General features: G+C 35.0%; 1 long non-coding RNA gene across 1 annotated transcript in view; it reads left to right on the top strand.

Moving 5' to 3' along the window:
* The window catches only part of LOC148107859 (uncharacterized), a 213,007-nt gene extending 198,756 nt beyond the window's left edge, over positions 1-14,251 (top strand). Inside the window, exon 4 of the long non-coding RNA XR_015721511.1 lies at positions 14,060-14,251. This is a non-coding gene — a long non-coding RNA (uncharacterized LOC148107859). The remainder of the gene's footprint in view (positions 1-14,059) is intronic.
* Positions 14,252-17,081: the final 2,830 nt, after the last annotated feature.

Genomic DNA, 17,081 nt, shown 5'->3' on the forward strand with positions numbered 1-17,081 from the left:
GGAAAAAAACAAAACCTGCAGATCGTTAGCCAGACTTGAAATGCTTTCCATTCTCTGAATTTCATTTCAGCTAATCCTCATCCATGCCTCAGCTATTTGATATCTGTGATCATAAAACTTTGGTAATTTGTCCTGTTCTTCCAATTAGTTGCTGCAGGATTCCTGACTTGCTGAGAATTGCTACTGAGATCATTCACTATTTTTACTTGAAAAAATGCTGTCTGTTCTGTTGCTGTGGTACCTTGTAAACACAGATTAGGTTTTGCTAACAGGAAGATATATTCAATTTTACTTTCTTTTACACTGAAATGTGTAAATATTTTAACACAAATATTTTCATTGACTTATACCACAGGCCCTCACCTGCCAAGACTTTAGTCTTGGGATGGGATTTATACTATTGGCTCCTCCGGTTCTCAGGTCTTCAGACTCAGACTAAATTATGCCATCAACTGCCCTGGTTCTCCAGTTTGCAGACAGCAGATTGTGGGATTTCTCAGCCTCCATAATGCAATGATCCAAGGCCTATAATAAATCTCTCTCTCTCTCCACACACACACACACACACACACACACACACACACATACACACATCCCATTGGTTCTGTTTCTCTGGTACCCAGAACCCTGAGTAATACACCGTACAACTACATATATTTTAAATTTTCAAAATAAAAAGTATAATCATTCCAATTTTCTATAATTTAATTTTTTGCCTCCTAAATTGACTGTGAGCATAAATTTTAATGACATACTGTTTGAATTCCCTTTAATTAAATCTTCAAAGCTTAAGCTTTTTTTTTTTTTTTAAGATTTTATTTATTTATGTGACAGAGAGACAGCCAGCAAGAGAGGGAACACAGCAGGGGGAGTGGGAGAGGAAGAAGCAGGCTCCCAGCGGAGGAGCCTGATGTGGGACTCGATCCCAGAACGCCAGGATCACGCCCTGAGCAGAAGGCAGATGCTTTAACGACTGCGCTACCCAGGCGCCCCAAAAGCTTAAGCTTTTTATACTCTTTCTTGAACACTTAAGCTTAAGATTTCTAATGGATTTTGAATTAGAATTAGAAAGAGAAGTCCTTACAAGGAAGACTTCTTGCAAAACTGCTGCAGTAGGGACGAGAGGCCAGAAGTGAGTGTGAACTCAACTCCACCGAAACAAAGTGAGTTTTTAAGAGCTGGGGTGAGGAGTGAGGGAATCACGAACTGCCATGTTTGCTATTCAGCCTCACCCAAAGGAGAAGTGAAGTTTCTTAAATCATATCTTCATGAATGGAAATAATTGTACTGCATGGATCAGGGCACACTCTGAAGTCAGGCTCCTAGCCTCCCACAGAGATGGGGAGATAGGGGTGCTATCTTCTTTGATGATTACATTTCAAAGGGATGGCTCTCAGGCCCTAGAGAAAGGCAGTCCTGGTTGCAAAACTGGTGAAAGGATTTTTTTTTTTTTAATTTACATCTCAAAGTGGAAGAGAAAGAATTTGCAATTACAAGTTTCCTAAAGTAAACGCTCTGAGGAAATGGAGATCAGGGGCCTACAGGCAGGAGGAAGCCTACCTAAAAAGTGCTTAAACTGAGGGAAACTTTAAAACCATCTTGGTACCTCTCCTAGTCAAATTGAGATTTTAGATGATCCTAGCCACAAGTAATTTTCTATGTTCCTTCATAGTCTTTATAATTACTCTTCATTGCTACTAAATATTTTTCTATCATGTATTGGTAGCATAATTTTTTTTGAACAATTCCTTACTGTTGGACCATTTGCTTGATTTTTGACCTTTGTTTAAAAAAAAAATCCTAGATGTTCATTGAACTTATGTCCATTTCTTAGAGAATTCATCTTTGTAAGTACTCCTGCTTAATGTATGCCTCCGTATATTGGAGCCTGCGCAAAATGATCCCACGTCTAGCTTAAGGGTGATTGGATAGAATGAATCTGACTGGAAAGAATTTCATCCAGAGGCTGTAAGAAAACTGTGATTTCTTAATCTAGACTGAATGATGGACTGCTCCAGATGGATTCCTCTCCTGAACTAGAATTGGGATGATGGAAAGGTGTTGACAGTTAATTGTGAGGATCTATCGTAGACTCAAAAGTTACGGTAACCATTTTAAGCCATGAGAGAAATCCTAGAATATTTATATTAGAGAAAAAGTATATGCGCTTAAATAATATACTAGAAAAGAGGGGAAAAATTAGAAAAGAAAATTTGGTTTATTTTGAATTCCTCCTGAAGCCTGGTGTTTTTGCATATTTGGTTTTATATTATTTTATTTTTTAATTTAATTTAATTTTACAAATTATTTTATTCCATTTGCTTGCTAGTGCAAGTTATCTATTCAATAAAGCAAATTTTGCCCAAACACCTACTGTATAATAATCGAAGTAGTATTCTGCCCTTTGCAAATATAAGAGTCATAAATGGGACATCAGTTTAAAATAGCTTCCCCCCCATGTTTTATATTACTTGACCATGAGAACAGTTCTTTAAAGTGTGTTTTAAACAAAAGGAGATATATTTTCCCACAAAATGATTCCGAATCTTCTTTTTTTTCCCGAGAGATAACAATGAAGTTAATGGTGAACTATATGTCCTAAAATGACTAAAAATAATTCTTGGTTTACCTTGATTATTTTAAAAACAAATAAATTTTCCAGGGCCTATAATTTATGTTTAGTGAGAGACTTGCTTAAAATTAAAGGCACTTTCCAAGTTTACTATTTTAAAAAATAATAATACAATTTATTTTCAGAGCTAATTCCTATAGCTGCATGCACTCTTAATAATTATGGCTTTCATCTGGAGCAGAAAACTATATTCAATTTAACACATCTTTAGAGTGCATCAAATGATAGCAACTACCTCAAGTATATCTAATTCTATTTGACTTGTGCAAATTTTATTTACAGAGGAAATTGAAAGCAAATTTTAAACCCATTAGAAAAATAGAAACACAGTTGCAGATTGATCGGCAAGAATGAATGCAAAATATATGCTCCCAAGGATATAATCCCACGTGTAGTTCTCAAAGTGTTTATTGCGGTTAAAAAATAAAGCATATTCACAAAGTTAAATGGTCTTCTACAACTCTTATCCTTGAAGATGAAATTTCTTGTGGTTTTAATTTGGGAATGAGAAGAGCCCCCTCAAAGAACATTGTCAAATTCACTGTGATGGGCTCCGGCAACCTGTCATCTTTAGTTGTACCTCAATACTCTACTTCTACTAATTTAACGAGGTGTTTGAAGTGAAGCACACTTTCAAATTGGCAGGATGTCAAGCAGGTTTGAAAATAACTCTTATTAGCACAGACAGCCTAAGCTGGCCAGCAGGTGTTGTTATCAGTGTCCTACGATTTTGCCATGTTTATTAGATTATTACTGAGAGATGGGGCTAAACAAAATTTAACATTGCAAATTTCAGCATCTTTTAAAACACTTAATTGAAAAGGGTCTAAAGGTTCATAGAAACAAATGTGCTCTTGCTAATAATCTCCTTACAATATACTCATTAGTGTTCTAGGAATACAAATTCTGCCTGATACATGTTTGCTCTCCCACCAAATGGTGAAAATGACAGTCAGCCACTGATTAGAAAATCGCATTTGGAGTACCAAAAGCAAACTGCCTGAAATCTCCACAGTTTTACGGTTTTTGCAATGGAAAATATGTTCTGTAGTCAGGGTCATGACTGAAGTCAAGTACTTGAGGTGCTAGTTATTGATTCTAAAGAGGTTTCTGGTTTTTCTACTGACTTTTTTATGGCTTGACAACTCATACAAAAGCACCCAATGAACCAATTTGGCCTTTTTCCAGGTACTTCCATTCATTGCTCTGCATAACAAGCCTTCCTTATGGAACAACCTTAGAGTATTGAGTTGTTAGCAATAAGAAGAAATCAATTTTTTTTTTTTTTACATATGTGTATACTACAAGTCATAGCTATGTCTGGAAAAAGCTGATTTTCTAAATCATTTTGTTTATTCCCCTCCTATTTGATAATATGAAGAACATTGTTCCTGGCATTTTTCCAAACAAGGTGAAATGTCATTAACAAACAATTGGAGGCTTTTTCAAGTATTTCAATTGAGGTAAAGTTTTATGAAATTCACAGCTGTAAATGGTCATAAATGATATGATTTATTGAGACTTTGTTACATGGGAGAAAATGAACAACAACAACAATAATTGAACTATATTTTCACAGTTATCCTAAGGATCGGGATTAACTGTCAACATTACAGAGAGATAACTATTATTTAGAAAGGTTGAATAATTTCTCAATGTCACACAATTGATAAAATATGTAATGTTGATTCTAATCTTTATCTGACTTGAAAACTTTTAATTTTAATCACTGTGCTATGTGCTATGTGTGTCCAGATATTTTTGGGAAAATGAAAGGTAGTTTTGGGATGATGGACAGTGCTGGAACAGATTTCACCAAAACTAGAACAAGTAGATACTATCATATTCTCATATTTCCTGTTCTATCTTAAGTATCAGATATGGCATCGAGGGATAGGAATTTAGACATTAGAATTTTAAAATGGAATTGTTCTTAGGAATCAACCATTATAACTGCCTTTTCACAGATAAAGTAATGGTCTGGTAAGATTATGACCAGATGACCAACATTGAGTTTTCAGTTATGCCACATAATTTATAATGAGATGTGTAAAAAGAATTTTCTGAGAATAAAGAGGTAAGAAAGATGATTTCTTCAATAGATGGCTAAATTTCATTGAGGGGGTATGATCATACCTTAGCTGGAATTATAAATGTAGTTCTATATGGAGAAACAGGGTCCAAAGGAAAAATTATTATTCCACAAAAAAGAAAAAAAAGTATCTGTTCTTGGACTAGTTCTCCCACATTAACTAACTTTAAATTTGGACACAACATATAAAATAAATGTTTTCAGGTATTGGACAACAGCATGTACAGGATTGTCATCTCAGAGAAAAAGGAAACAAGTAAGGCCATCCTCCCACCCTGACTGCTCTGACATAGTACCTGGTAGTGCTTTCTAGATCATAGTTTGGCAGATGAGGAAACTTAAGCAGACAATATTGGTAGCACTGAACTGAGAAGAAAAGTTGGTACTTTCGAATTTATGAGACAGAATACCAAAAAACAAACAACAGGCAAACAAAACCACAGCTGTGCAGAAAAGAAGTTCCTGAAATGCAACCAGAGAGTCCTTTAAGTCTTTAGTTAAACACCTGTATGCAAATGCATACGGCAAGACTGTAGGGTTAGGCAAAGTATGATCACCAACGTGATACATTGAGATTCCAGATACTGTACAAGGTTGAGATCAGATTTCTGAAAACAATTGTGGAGATAGCTCACTGAATGTACTGTGGACATTTAGGAGGGAACAGATTAACTAAATGTTATTTCTGAATATATCTGTGAGGGTGTTTCAGGATGAGATTAACATTTGAATTGGTGGACTCCATAGAGGAAATTCTCCTTCCCAATGTGTTGGGCATCATCTAATCTACTGAAAGCCTGAATAGAACAAAAGGCAGAAGAAAGAGGAATTTGTCCCATTTTTCCTGCCTCCATGCTACACCTGTACATCTTATTTCATCTTCTGCCCTTGGACTGGAATGTAATCATTAGATCTCTTGATTCTCAGGCCTTCAGACTTGAACCAAATTGCTCCACTGCCTTTCCTGGGTCTTCAACTTGCAGACAGCAGATTGTGGAATTTCTAAGCCTACACAGTCAGGTGAACCAATTTCTCATAATATTCCTCACCTCAATAGCTAGCTAGCTAGCTAGCTAGATAAATAGGTAGACAGACATCTCCAATTGGTTCTGTTTACCTGGAGAACCCTGATTAATCAATACAACAGCTTTATTCATAATTACTCAGACTTGGAAGCAACCAAGACGTCCTTCAGTAGAAGAATGGACAAATGAACTGTGGTACATTCAGTCAATGGAACATTATTCAGCACTGAAAAGAATTGAGTTATCAAACTATGAAAAGACATGAAGGAAACTTAAATGCACATTCCTAAGTGAAAGAAGCCAATCTTAAAGGCTAGATACTGTTTGATTCCACCTATGTGACATTGTGGAAAGGGCAACACTATGGAGGCAAAAGATTTGTGGTTGCCAGGGATTACGGTGGAGGGAGGAATGAATAGATGGGGCACAGAGTATTTTTAGAGCAATAAGACTACCTTGTCTGATTCTATAATGGTGGATACATTTGTCCAATCCCATAGAATGTATAAAACCAAGAGTGAACCCTAATGCAACTATGGACTTTGGTTGACAATTATGAGTCCATATAGGTTTATTAGCTGTAGCAAATGTCTCACTCTGATGGAGGATGTTGATAATGGGGGAGGCTATGCATATGTGGGGGCAGAGGATATATGAGAAATATATCTGTACCTTCTCAATTTTGTTGTGAACCTAAAACTACTCTAAAAGATAAAGTCAAATAAATAAATAAATAGATTCATAAATATTTAAATATGTATTTGAATCTCCAATTCTCTGTAGGTACCTCGGGGTCAGGAGATATATTGCTCTCAAGTCTGAAACTGTTGTTGCTTGACTTAGTGTTTGGCACATAGCTAGCTAGCTTTCGGCAATTTTTTTGTGAACTGATTCAATGATATATTCTGTGGTCCTGAAAATACAGGATAGGAGAAGGCTAAATTAAAGACAGCAATGTGGGATGGATTTCAGGAAAAGCTGCAAATAGGGGATAAGTCTTGAGCTAGGTCATGAGGGCAATTAGATGAATATATCCCCAAATCTTATTTTACCCCAGAATTTCACAATGTAAAAATACTCTCTTCCGTTGGATTCACTGAAACCACACTCCCCTGATTTTTGTACCATAATTAGGAACACTTCTTCTTAGTCATTTTAACTTTCACGTGCTTCTCTCTTTAGACTTTAAATATGTAGATTTTCAATACTCATTCCAAGGTCCTCTCTTCTCAAGTTCTTCACACTCAGTTTTCTCAGCCATGGCCAAGGTTTGATTCTTAATTAGTCCCTCTGTCTCCTCTCTAGTTACTAAAGTAATCTGCACTTCAGTCAGAGCAATCTTCTTAAATTTCAACTTTGATTAGTCTTACCCCCGTTTAAAAATATTTAATAACTTCCGTTTGCCCTTTCCATCAAGGTAAAGGTATGACAATTGTCAGAATACTCTAGCATAATCTCTCTCTTAAACCTCATTTGATTCCACTCCCTGCCCCACCTCTGTGCCATAGACTCTCCTTTTATCCTGTACATCTCTATAAATTTCCTTAATAGAATGCATTGCAGGTTGGTATTAAAAACTATATGGGAATTTGGTTTAAAAAGGCAAATAAACCTTCTTTGACTAGGACTTTACTGCTGTAAATATGATAATATGCATGCAATTTGGATCTTCAAGAAAGAGTAAGATTGCATAGTGTTTCCGATGGAAACATTTTGGAATATTAGAAAATGGATTAAAATGACTAATGTAATTCTAGGGTACAGTGCCTGTGATTGAAACTCTTAGTTTGTTACTTTATAAAAACCCTGATGGTTTTTATTTTCTTCCCAATCTCTCAACACCATTCCATGATATGAGCTAAATATTAAAATACAAGCAATGAAACAGTCTCTTCTCTACTCCTGCAAGCAATGACCCTTCCCCCCTGCCCAGTGAATGTCACTTTTAATAGTTAGAAACCCACTGCTTTTTTTCTCATTAAATTATTCCTCAACCAGAAACTTTTTTGAGGTACATAGGAGGTCTCTATGGGAGCCAACAGGAGAGCTTTTAATTGGCTTTCAAGAATTGCAATAAACAGCCTTTAAGATATTTCAGATACTAAGGGAAAATGCTAAAGACATTTAGAAAAAGCTTTGAATTTAGTTAAAGTCAGACCTGAATTTCTTAGCTAGATGAAAACATTGATATGTGGTGCATTGCAAAGAAAGTATTCACAGAATCTATAAACAAGGCATTTCCTTTCCTTTCAAGAGGTAATTAGGCAATTCTCAAGTAATGCTATGAAAGCAAAACCTACTATAAAGTAGGTGTTCAATTCATGTTTGAATAAATACAACATGGATATTCTTATTTCCATTTCTCTTACTCACACTTTTCCCATTCATGGATAATCTTGGTGCTTTGATTTCAACATATCCAACATATCGAATGTTGTAGTAGGTACAGTATTGCCCCCTCACCCCCAGGAACAAATATCTTTACATATGGTAAACAGAGTAGATAGAAACCCTCTTCAGATTTTAAATGGCACAAGGTCATTATGGTCCCCTTCCCTCATCTGGGTTGTAAAGCCTATTCTCAAGTTCTTTGTTTACATCAAATATATTATAACACACACACACACACACACACACACACACACACACATATACATACATTAAAGTGTGTGTGTGTGTGTATACATATTAAAAATAACATCTTATGTTACTATTCTCTATGTGGTATTTGTGCAAAATGAATATTTGAGCAGTTCCCTCTAGCCCCGATTCCCCATGGCTTGTTGTAGGCTCACTGTATAGGCCTCCAAGCCAAAGCCTCTGCTACTTACTAAGTATGAGCATAGGCTATAGGTCCCGTGTTTAGAGAACTCACAGACCACTACTGTCCTCCTGGTCTTGGTGGTTTTCACCCATCCTTCTCCCTATTCTCGTCTATACATGGCCTTCGTTCCCAAAAGTTTCTCATACTTCTTAAACTCAATTATAGTGGAAAAAAAAAAACCACTGTCTCTGCTCTGGCTGCCTTTTGTAATCCCTGACTAGGAGCCTGAAAACAATTTGACAGGACTGTAGGGGTGGTTTTCTTTAGACCATGGGTTGGCAAACTAGGGCCTCTCAAATCTAACCCACTTTCTGTTTTTGTATAGCCTATGAGGTTAGAATATTGTTTTTACCTGTTTAAATGGTTGGAAAAAAATCAAAGAATGATATTTTGTGAAATTGTATGAACTTCAAATTTTAATCCTTTCAGTTCCCTTTTGTAGGGAGGAAGAAGTCAATCTGTAAGGGCAGCCTGTCCAGGTGAAATTTTGTTTGGCCCCCTATCTCCTGCTACGTTTAGGGATCACAGCCAGCCACAGAATAGTGCTGGGAGGAGGGTGAAACCACCTTCTATAGAGTAGGGGTCCAGCTCTTGACGGCATTGAGATGTAAACTCAGCATTACACAGTTCTGAATATTAGGAAAGCGTTTTCAGACGTTGTGTTTGCTTTCTGCTGAGATAGGGAATATTTCACTGTGCCAGCATATGACTTCTTACAGATTATTAATAAAGCTATATGTGTTTCATTGTTAAAAGAAATGCTTCACAGTTTTGCATTTTATATTTCGATCTATGATCTATTTTAAGTTATTTTTTGTGAAATATGTAAGATCTATGTCTAGGTACCTTGATTTTTGTTGCATATCAATATCAAATCGTCCTAGAACCATTTGCTAAAAAGACTGTTCTTTCTTTGTCGAAAGGCCTTTATGCCTCTGTCAATAATCAGCTGATTATATTTGTGCAAATCTACGTCTGAACTCTCTATACTGTTCCATCGATCTATACTTCTTTTGCTACTACTGCACTGCCTTGATCACCGTAGCTTTATAATTAGTCTTAAAATTGATAGTGTGAGTCCTCCAACACTGATCTTCTTCATTATTTTGCTGGTAATTTTAGGTTCTTTGCATTTCCATTTAAACTTTGGTATCAGTTTATCAATATCAATAAAACACCTTGCTAGTATTTTGATTTGAATTGTATTGAATCCATAGATCAAGTTGGGAGGCACTGGCATTTTAACAGTACCAAGCCTTCCAATCTATGAACAAAAACGATCTTTCCGTTTATTTAGATCTTCTTTAATGATTTACATCCATGTTTTATTATTTTCTACATACAGATCTTATACATATTTCGTTATACCCAAGAACATTTTTTTTATTGCTACAGGAAATTGTATTTCTGGACAATTAAGTCAATTTTTACATAGAGAATCATGTCATCTGTGAAGAAGGAAATTTGTTATTTCATTATTTTTATATTTCTATCTGCATACATTTTTCTTTTCTTGTATGATTGAACTAAATAGGGCTTCCCTGGGTGATGTTGAATAAAAGTAGTGAGAGAAGATGGCTTGGAGTGTAGGGAGGGAGCTCCCAGTGTCTCACCATTATGAATTATGTTAGCTGTTGGTCTCTCATAGATGTTTTTATGAAGTTGAGAAATTTCCTATTTTTTTCTAGTTTATTTTATCATCAGTTGCAATTATATTTTGTCAAATGAGTTTTCCACATTAATTAATGTGATCATATGATTTTTCTATTTAGCATGTTGATATGCTGGGTTACATTAATTGATTTTTCAAGTATTGAACCAGCTTAAATACCTGGAATAAATTGTTTTTTTAGAAGTTTGAAACTAACTGAACATTCTCACATTTGTATCTATTAAAATTTATCATATTGGAAGCCTAAACTCCTAAAATATTTTAGTTCTTTATACATTTTTTGAGATTTTATTTATTTATTTGAGAGAGAGCAGGAGCATGCAACAAGAGGGGGAGTGTCAGAGGGTGGATGGACCGAGGGGGAAGGGAAAGGGAGGACTCCCTGCTGAGCATGGAGCCCTAAGTGGGGCTCCATCTCAGGACCCTGAGCTCATGATCTGAGCTGAAACCAAGAGTCAAACACTTAACCAACTGAGCCACCCAGGTGCCCCTAGTTCTTTATACATTTTTACTATCAAATGCATATCATGTCTCATAGAGCTTTATGTATATGTCCTCTATATCCCACTAAGTTATTTTGAGTTGGAGAGATGCTAGGAAAAACTTGGATCTCATGTCCAGAAATTCTTCTTCAGGATATCAATGAGTAAGATTCTTTTTTGTTTGTTTTTTCTTTTTGAGGGGTACAATTTTTGTTAATTGTTAGGTATGTGGACTTAAACAAGAATTTTGCCCTCTCTAAACTCCAATACATGTAAAAATGTATTTGGTACATATTAAGGGTTGTATTAATAGTAACTACAGATACTAATATTTATAAATAGGCATATACATATATATATATTTATATATATTTTAAGATTTTATTTATTTATTTGACAGAGAAAGACACACCAAGAGAGGGACACAAGCAGAGGAAATGGGAGAGGGAGAAGCAGGCTCCCCACTGAGCAGAGAGCCTGACATTGGGCTTGATTCCAGGACCCTGAGATCATGACCTAAGCTGAAAGCAGACACTTAACCAACTGAACCACCCGGGTCCCCCACAGCTTATAATTTTTTAATAGTTCTTAGACATAACCCCACCACACACTTTGTTGGGTTTATTCACAATGATACCTCAATAGAACTTCATGATTCTTTGATGTCATTGTGTACTATCTAGGCCATTTCTTTAATCTCTCAATGAAAGAAAGATTAATTTTACAAGATGTATTCTTTAGAATGCTTGAGAATCCTTATGAACCTTGTATCTCTGATATGGTATTTAATGTTTTCTGAACTGTGTCTTTGGTAATCCATCTGTAAGACTGAAGTTAAAATCACCAGTCTAATGAGGTCAGTGTGTCCTTGCACGGGAGGGAGTTTTATATGCCCAAGTCTTTTGAGGTTCTGAACATCGGTTGCTAACATTTTGCTGAGTCTGCTCTAGTGAATCAAGGAGAGAACTCTGTAAAGAGATATTTGTTATGAATGACAAACACAGTATGGGAGAGGGACCATCTCGGATGCCAGGGCAAGAAATTAGTAAAACAGTAAAACAGTAAAAAAAAAAGAGTAAAATTTCTCTTTTGAATGTTTTAACTATTCTTGCAGGGAGATCATTGTTATCATCAACAATATAATGTTCAAGGCATCATTAAAGTTACTAGAAAAGGGTAAAGATTCTCACATTTCACCTTTATTAACCTTTTTTTTTCCTTTTCTATCTCTTGAGAAATCACATAGTTTAATGAGTGCTATTTTTACTATTGATTATTATCACGGCAATAAAATTCTCTTTTATTTCAGATTCATGCTCAAAACATTAACTAGATTTTTCTTTTTTCTTACTCTGTATTTTCAAGTCCCATATGGGATGCTTTCTTTTGCTTCTGACCCCACTGGGCAGTCGACCACTATCTTCTCCTTCATATTGCACTAAAAGCGATACAAAATATTTTGATTTTTCATCCCAAATAGTCATATTGGTGATATGGCACTGCTTTGCTAACTAATAAATTATTCTGTATCTCAAACCATGTGGCCAAAAGACAAAAAAAGTCCAAGAGCAATAAGTAGAAAGGGGCTTATACTTGGAGCAGCTGGATTTGTGTGTTATTCTGCTTCTATGGATTCCACTCTGTAGTAGTTTCTATGTGACTGTGTATTAAAAAAAAAAAGATGAAATCAAGAAATTTGGAAAAGGTTATATAATTGCATCTAATCATTTACTTTCAAAAATTATTAAGATAACTATAGAATGGAATATGCAAATACCCCATGTTACTATTTAAATTATTGTGTAGGAAAAATACATTATGTATGAAGAAAGAGATTTACTACCTTCTTATCCATTCCCTGCTGCAGTAATATCCTCATTCTTTTACATTTTTAAGGGATAACACTCTAAGAATAGTGGGGGGAGGGGAAAGAAAGAAAAGAACGGTCGTGAGTTTTCCTCCCTTCAGTAAGATCTCCTTGTGACAGGGTTTTCCAGGGATGTAATACGTGAAATATTTAAGATTTGAAGTAGATATTTTTTTGTTTAATCTAACACTGTTTTAAGAATAGGCAAAGGATTTAAACTATTTGAATGAAATTGTGTCTAATACACTACATCTTTCCTATAAAAGTCTCATTTTTGTTCACATAATATGCCCAGCGTGTCACTACGCTGCACTTGGTATCTGTGAAATGTCATTTCTTGTCAATTTTGGCTTCTTTGCCAGAGGAGAAATTACTATTTTCTTATCCTGGGGCTAGATGTCATTTTGACATATTTTTAATGTAAACGCCATTTATCTACTCCCATATATTTGAAAATAAGAAATTATAAAAGAAAACCTCTCCAAACATCCCACTTCATCACACTCCTATTCCTAAGCCAACCTTGCACTTTCTACTGTGCCAGAAGTTATTCTTTGAAACTGAATTCCAGTTTCAACCAAGTCATTCATGCAGCATTCTTTCATTGTATGTTTGGCTCATTTATTTTTGTCTGTTGGGAAAACCTGAAACTGTATCATAATTGCTTTACATTTCCTCAATCTACTCCTCTAAAATTTTCTCTCCTTTTTTGCTTTGTCTTTCCTTTTCTTTGCTTATCTCAGGCATACTTTGATAACTCTTTTCTGCACTGATGTGGAGGTAATTGTAGTAGACTTCTAAAAAGACAATGTCATATAATTTTTATTGTAGATGTTAGTTATCTACTATATTTATAGTGACAAGTGCCTATGATTTGTGATACCGTTTTTATAATGGTCATCTGAAAGTTGATCTCAGGTTCTAGATTGACAACATGGATAATGGTAAATCACTTTTTTTTTTTTTTTTAATTTCAGGCAGTGATATAAGCATTCAAGGTAAAGGAACACTGGCCTGGCGTAGCCTCTTTTCTTTTTCTATTCATTTTTCTTGCCCATCGGTATTTCTCAAAATTGCCTCTGAAAACACCATCCCTCATTGATTTTCTCTCTTCTGATAGTTTTTGCATTGTCGAATGTCAGAAAGATTGCCGTCTTTGTATGAGGACGTTAGCTTTTTGATTGCACCTTCAGGTTGCAACCCATTGTATATTTTTTAGGCATGTATTATTCCTTAATTTCCCTACCTAATCTGTAGAGATTTGATGGATTCTGTCATCCTGTATAATTCTGACGTCCTACTATTATGCTTGGATACTAAAGGAGTCTTCAGTTATTCCCTTGAATAGTGTGCCACAGACAAATAAAAACTAATACTTTAGCTATTACAAATACTACCAGAAATTTCCTAAACCAGCTTCTAATAGTGCTTATTTTTCTTTCTTTCTTTCTTTTTTTTTTAATAGCGTTTACTTCTTTCTATTACCGGACCATCTACTGCAACCTAGCCGGATCTTTATGCCTCTTACTCTCAGCATTCAAGACACTAAGTATGGACATCCTCTACCCTTCCATTTTTAACCTCAAATGTAAAAGATTATGTGGTTTCATCTCTTTTAACCCCAATAAATCCTAAAATAAATTAACTTTTTGCCAGATTTTCTCTAATATTCTTTCTTCCCATGAACCGCAATAAAATTAAGCAGGAATTTAATCATCTTTGTTCCATTACCAAAGGGAAAAAACATAATGCTTATTTCTCCGCAATGTGGCAGAAGAAATTTTATTAGATTTTGTTTGTTTTACAGCAAACAAATAAACATTTACCAAAATTTATTTCAGAAAATACAGATTATGGTGCTTTGAAATGTGCAAGAATTTGCTTTCATACTCTTGATCTTGACTCCAAGGTTCTCCACCTTATAGTTTTGTAAAAATGGGCAGTCACTTCACTACTCTTACCGTGGTTTGAGTCCCACTGTTAACATAGAAAAACTGAAAATAAAATTGGTACATTATAAACTATTGTGAGAATTAAATGAAAATAGGTGCAAGCAATTATTCTCCATAGATGGTAGGAGAGGGAAATGTGCTTTGCTTTCTATTATCTTCTATTTTTGTATCTAGAATTATTTTATAATCATGGAGAAAATGGGAAATAAGAAAATTAAATGAAAAATGTGAAATATGATCAAATAATATTACCTTATAAAATGAATTATGGGAAAACAAATTTTAAAGACTTTATATTTGATATTCAGTGTTACAAAATATTGATATCATTAAAACATTTGCCACAAGTCAAGAATAAGAGGTAAGAGTTTTGCCATTTAATAACTTTCCTTAAGGATTCCAAGGTTCAACAGTTTGCTACCAGTCAAATTTGAATTTTCATGTTTCTGAAAACATCAAAAGCTAACCATTTTATAGAATAACAATTCATTGAATATCTCACAAAAGAATATGCTTAGAGGTCAAGAATTGAAAAAGATATTGTAGGAAAACTCTAACATTTCATCACTTACTATTGCTCATTTTGAAGGCAACAAACCATGTGTTGTTATTACAAGTACTTTGATGATTAAACCTAGCATTTTTGTTTTATTTTTTATTTTATTTTTATTTAAGTAGACCAGATTTAAATTTTCAAGTGGTTATTGATAGCTGTATTAGAGAAAGGAAAAACATGCAGAGTCAACTTTGCCAAAAGGCTTTTTTTTTTTTTCAGGGTTCTTTTTCATTATTTCAGTCTTTCCTAGCTGGCTGCAATCTGATGAATTCACAGCCTGAGATATTTGGCTGGAGTCTTTTTACGATGGTATTTCAGAGTTCTTTCACCGAAGTTCTTTCTTTAACCTATTAGCAGCATGCTATCCAAAACTGTCTGTAGGGAAATAATTATGAGTTTTGATCTCTGCAAGAGCTTTCTATGTTTATTTTTCTTCTCTTGTGGATATGTTATGTATGTGTTTTCTTAACTTTGGAAGTTCATCCAACTCCATCATCAAGGCCATTCCCAGGCTTATAAACAGTAAATTATTAATGTAAGTATAAACCCAAAGCGGTATTGTATTTTTACCTTTTTAATGGAAGTCTAAGAATTATTTGATCATTTTAAAGAATTAAATTAATAAAACTTGTAAAGTATTACTATTGATAAATTCCAATGTTATGTAAATTCTTTAAAAAGTTACAATGTTAGTCTTATGTATACAGAAAAATGCATTCACCTTATTGATGATAATATAAGAAATCTAGCTAAGGAAATGACAGCTGAAGATTTTCTTAAGACTTCATCTGTCCTGCTTAGAATTACCTAAAGTATTTATAGCATAAAGACCTACCGGCCCTCAAAAGATAGCAATTTGGGTTTCAAAAGACCTTTAGAACTCTAATACCAGGATTAAAATAAATGAACAGAAATCTGTACAAGGTATCCTAGGTACTATTAAATAGCTGGCAAATTTTATTACAGATACCTGGAGGGAAATAGGAATTTAAGTACCGATTAGAGAAAACACACAAAATCAAACAGCCCTTTGCTTGTGGCTCAAGACAGGCAACGGGCTTTAATCAATCAAACTTACTCTGTCTTCATAGTTCAAGATATTAAAGCCAATACAAATACAACTGAGGTTGCAGTGGAATCCATGAGGTTATCCCAGAAATATACACTGAGGACTCTCAAGCCCAGCAGAGACCCAACAAACACCAACAAAATCTTAAAAGACTAGCAAGTTATAGCCTGTTTGGTTTATGGCAGAATTTCCACTTTCTTTCTGACAGTAAAGTGATATAAATGGTATTGGAGTGAGGACCTGCCCTCACAACAAGGGCCAGGGTCTTACAAAATTTTCTAGAGAACTAGCCAGCCAGATCAGTTACTCTTTCCTTAAATTAAACTGAAACTTCTCTATATAATAAAAATATTTTAATATACTTTTAGCATCCACCATGTCTTTAAACACATACCTTGTTTCTTTGACTAAATCAAGCCATGTGTTATACAATCCAATGTTAAACTAATGTTGGACCCTGTCCTGTCCTGTTGTAATACAGATGGAAAGTCTTTGCTTACGAAATAGTTTTCATTACCCTCTGAACATTTCCTTCTGTTACATTTTCAGTATGGTTTCTAATTGTTGTTTTCAAGGTCCTCTAAGTTTTCACTTCCCTTTCCTGCTTTGTGTTTCTTCTGCTTTAGTAAATATTCTAATAACTGTTTCAAAGAAGATCCTTTGGTTGATAACTTTCTCAGGCCTCACTTTTATTAGTTTCCCACATGTAATTTTTTAAAAAGATTTTATTTATTCATTTGAGAGAGAAAGATAGAGAGCATGAGTGGGGAGAGGGGCAGAGGGAGAGGGAGAAGCAGACCCCCGCTGAGCAGGGAGCTGGATGTTGGGCTCCAACCCAGGACCCCAGGATCATGACCTGAGTGGGAGGCAGACACGTGAGTGACTGAGACACCCAGGTGCCCTCTCACTC

The sequence above is a fragment of the Ursus americanus genome, chromosome 24 (assembly GCF_024610735.1).
Source record: "Ursus americanus isolate L20-20 chromosome 24, mUrsAme1.1.p, whole genome shotgun sequence".
Lineage (NCBI taxonomy): Eukaryota > Metazoa > Chordata > Mammalia > Carnivora > Ursidae > Ursus > Ursus americanus.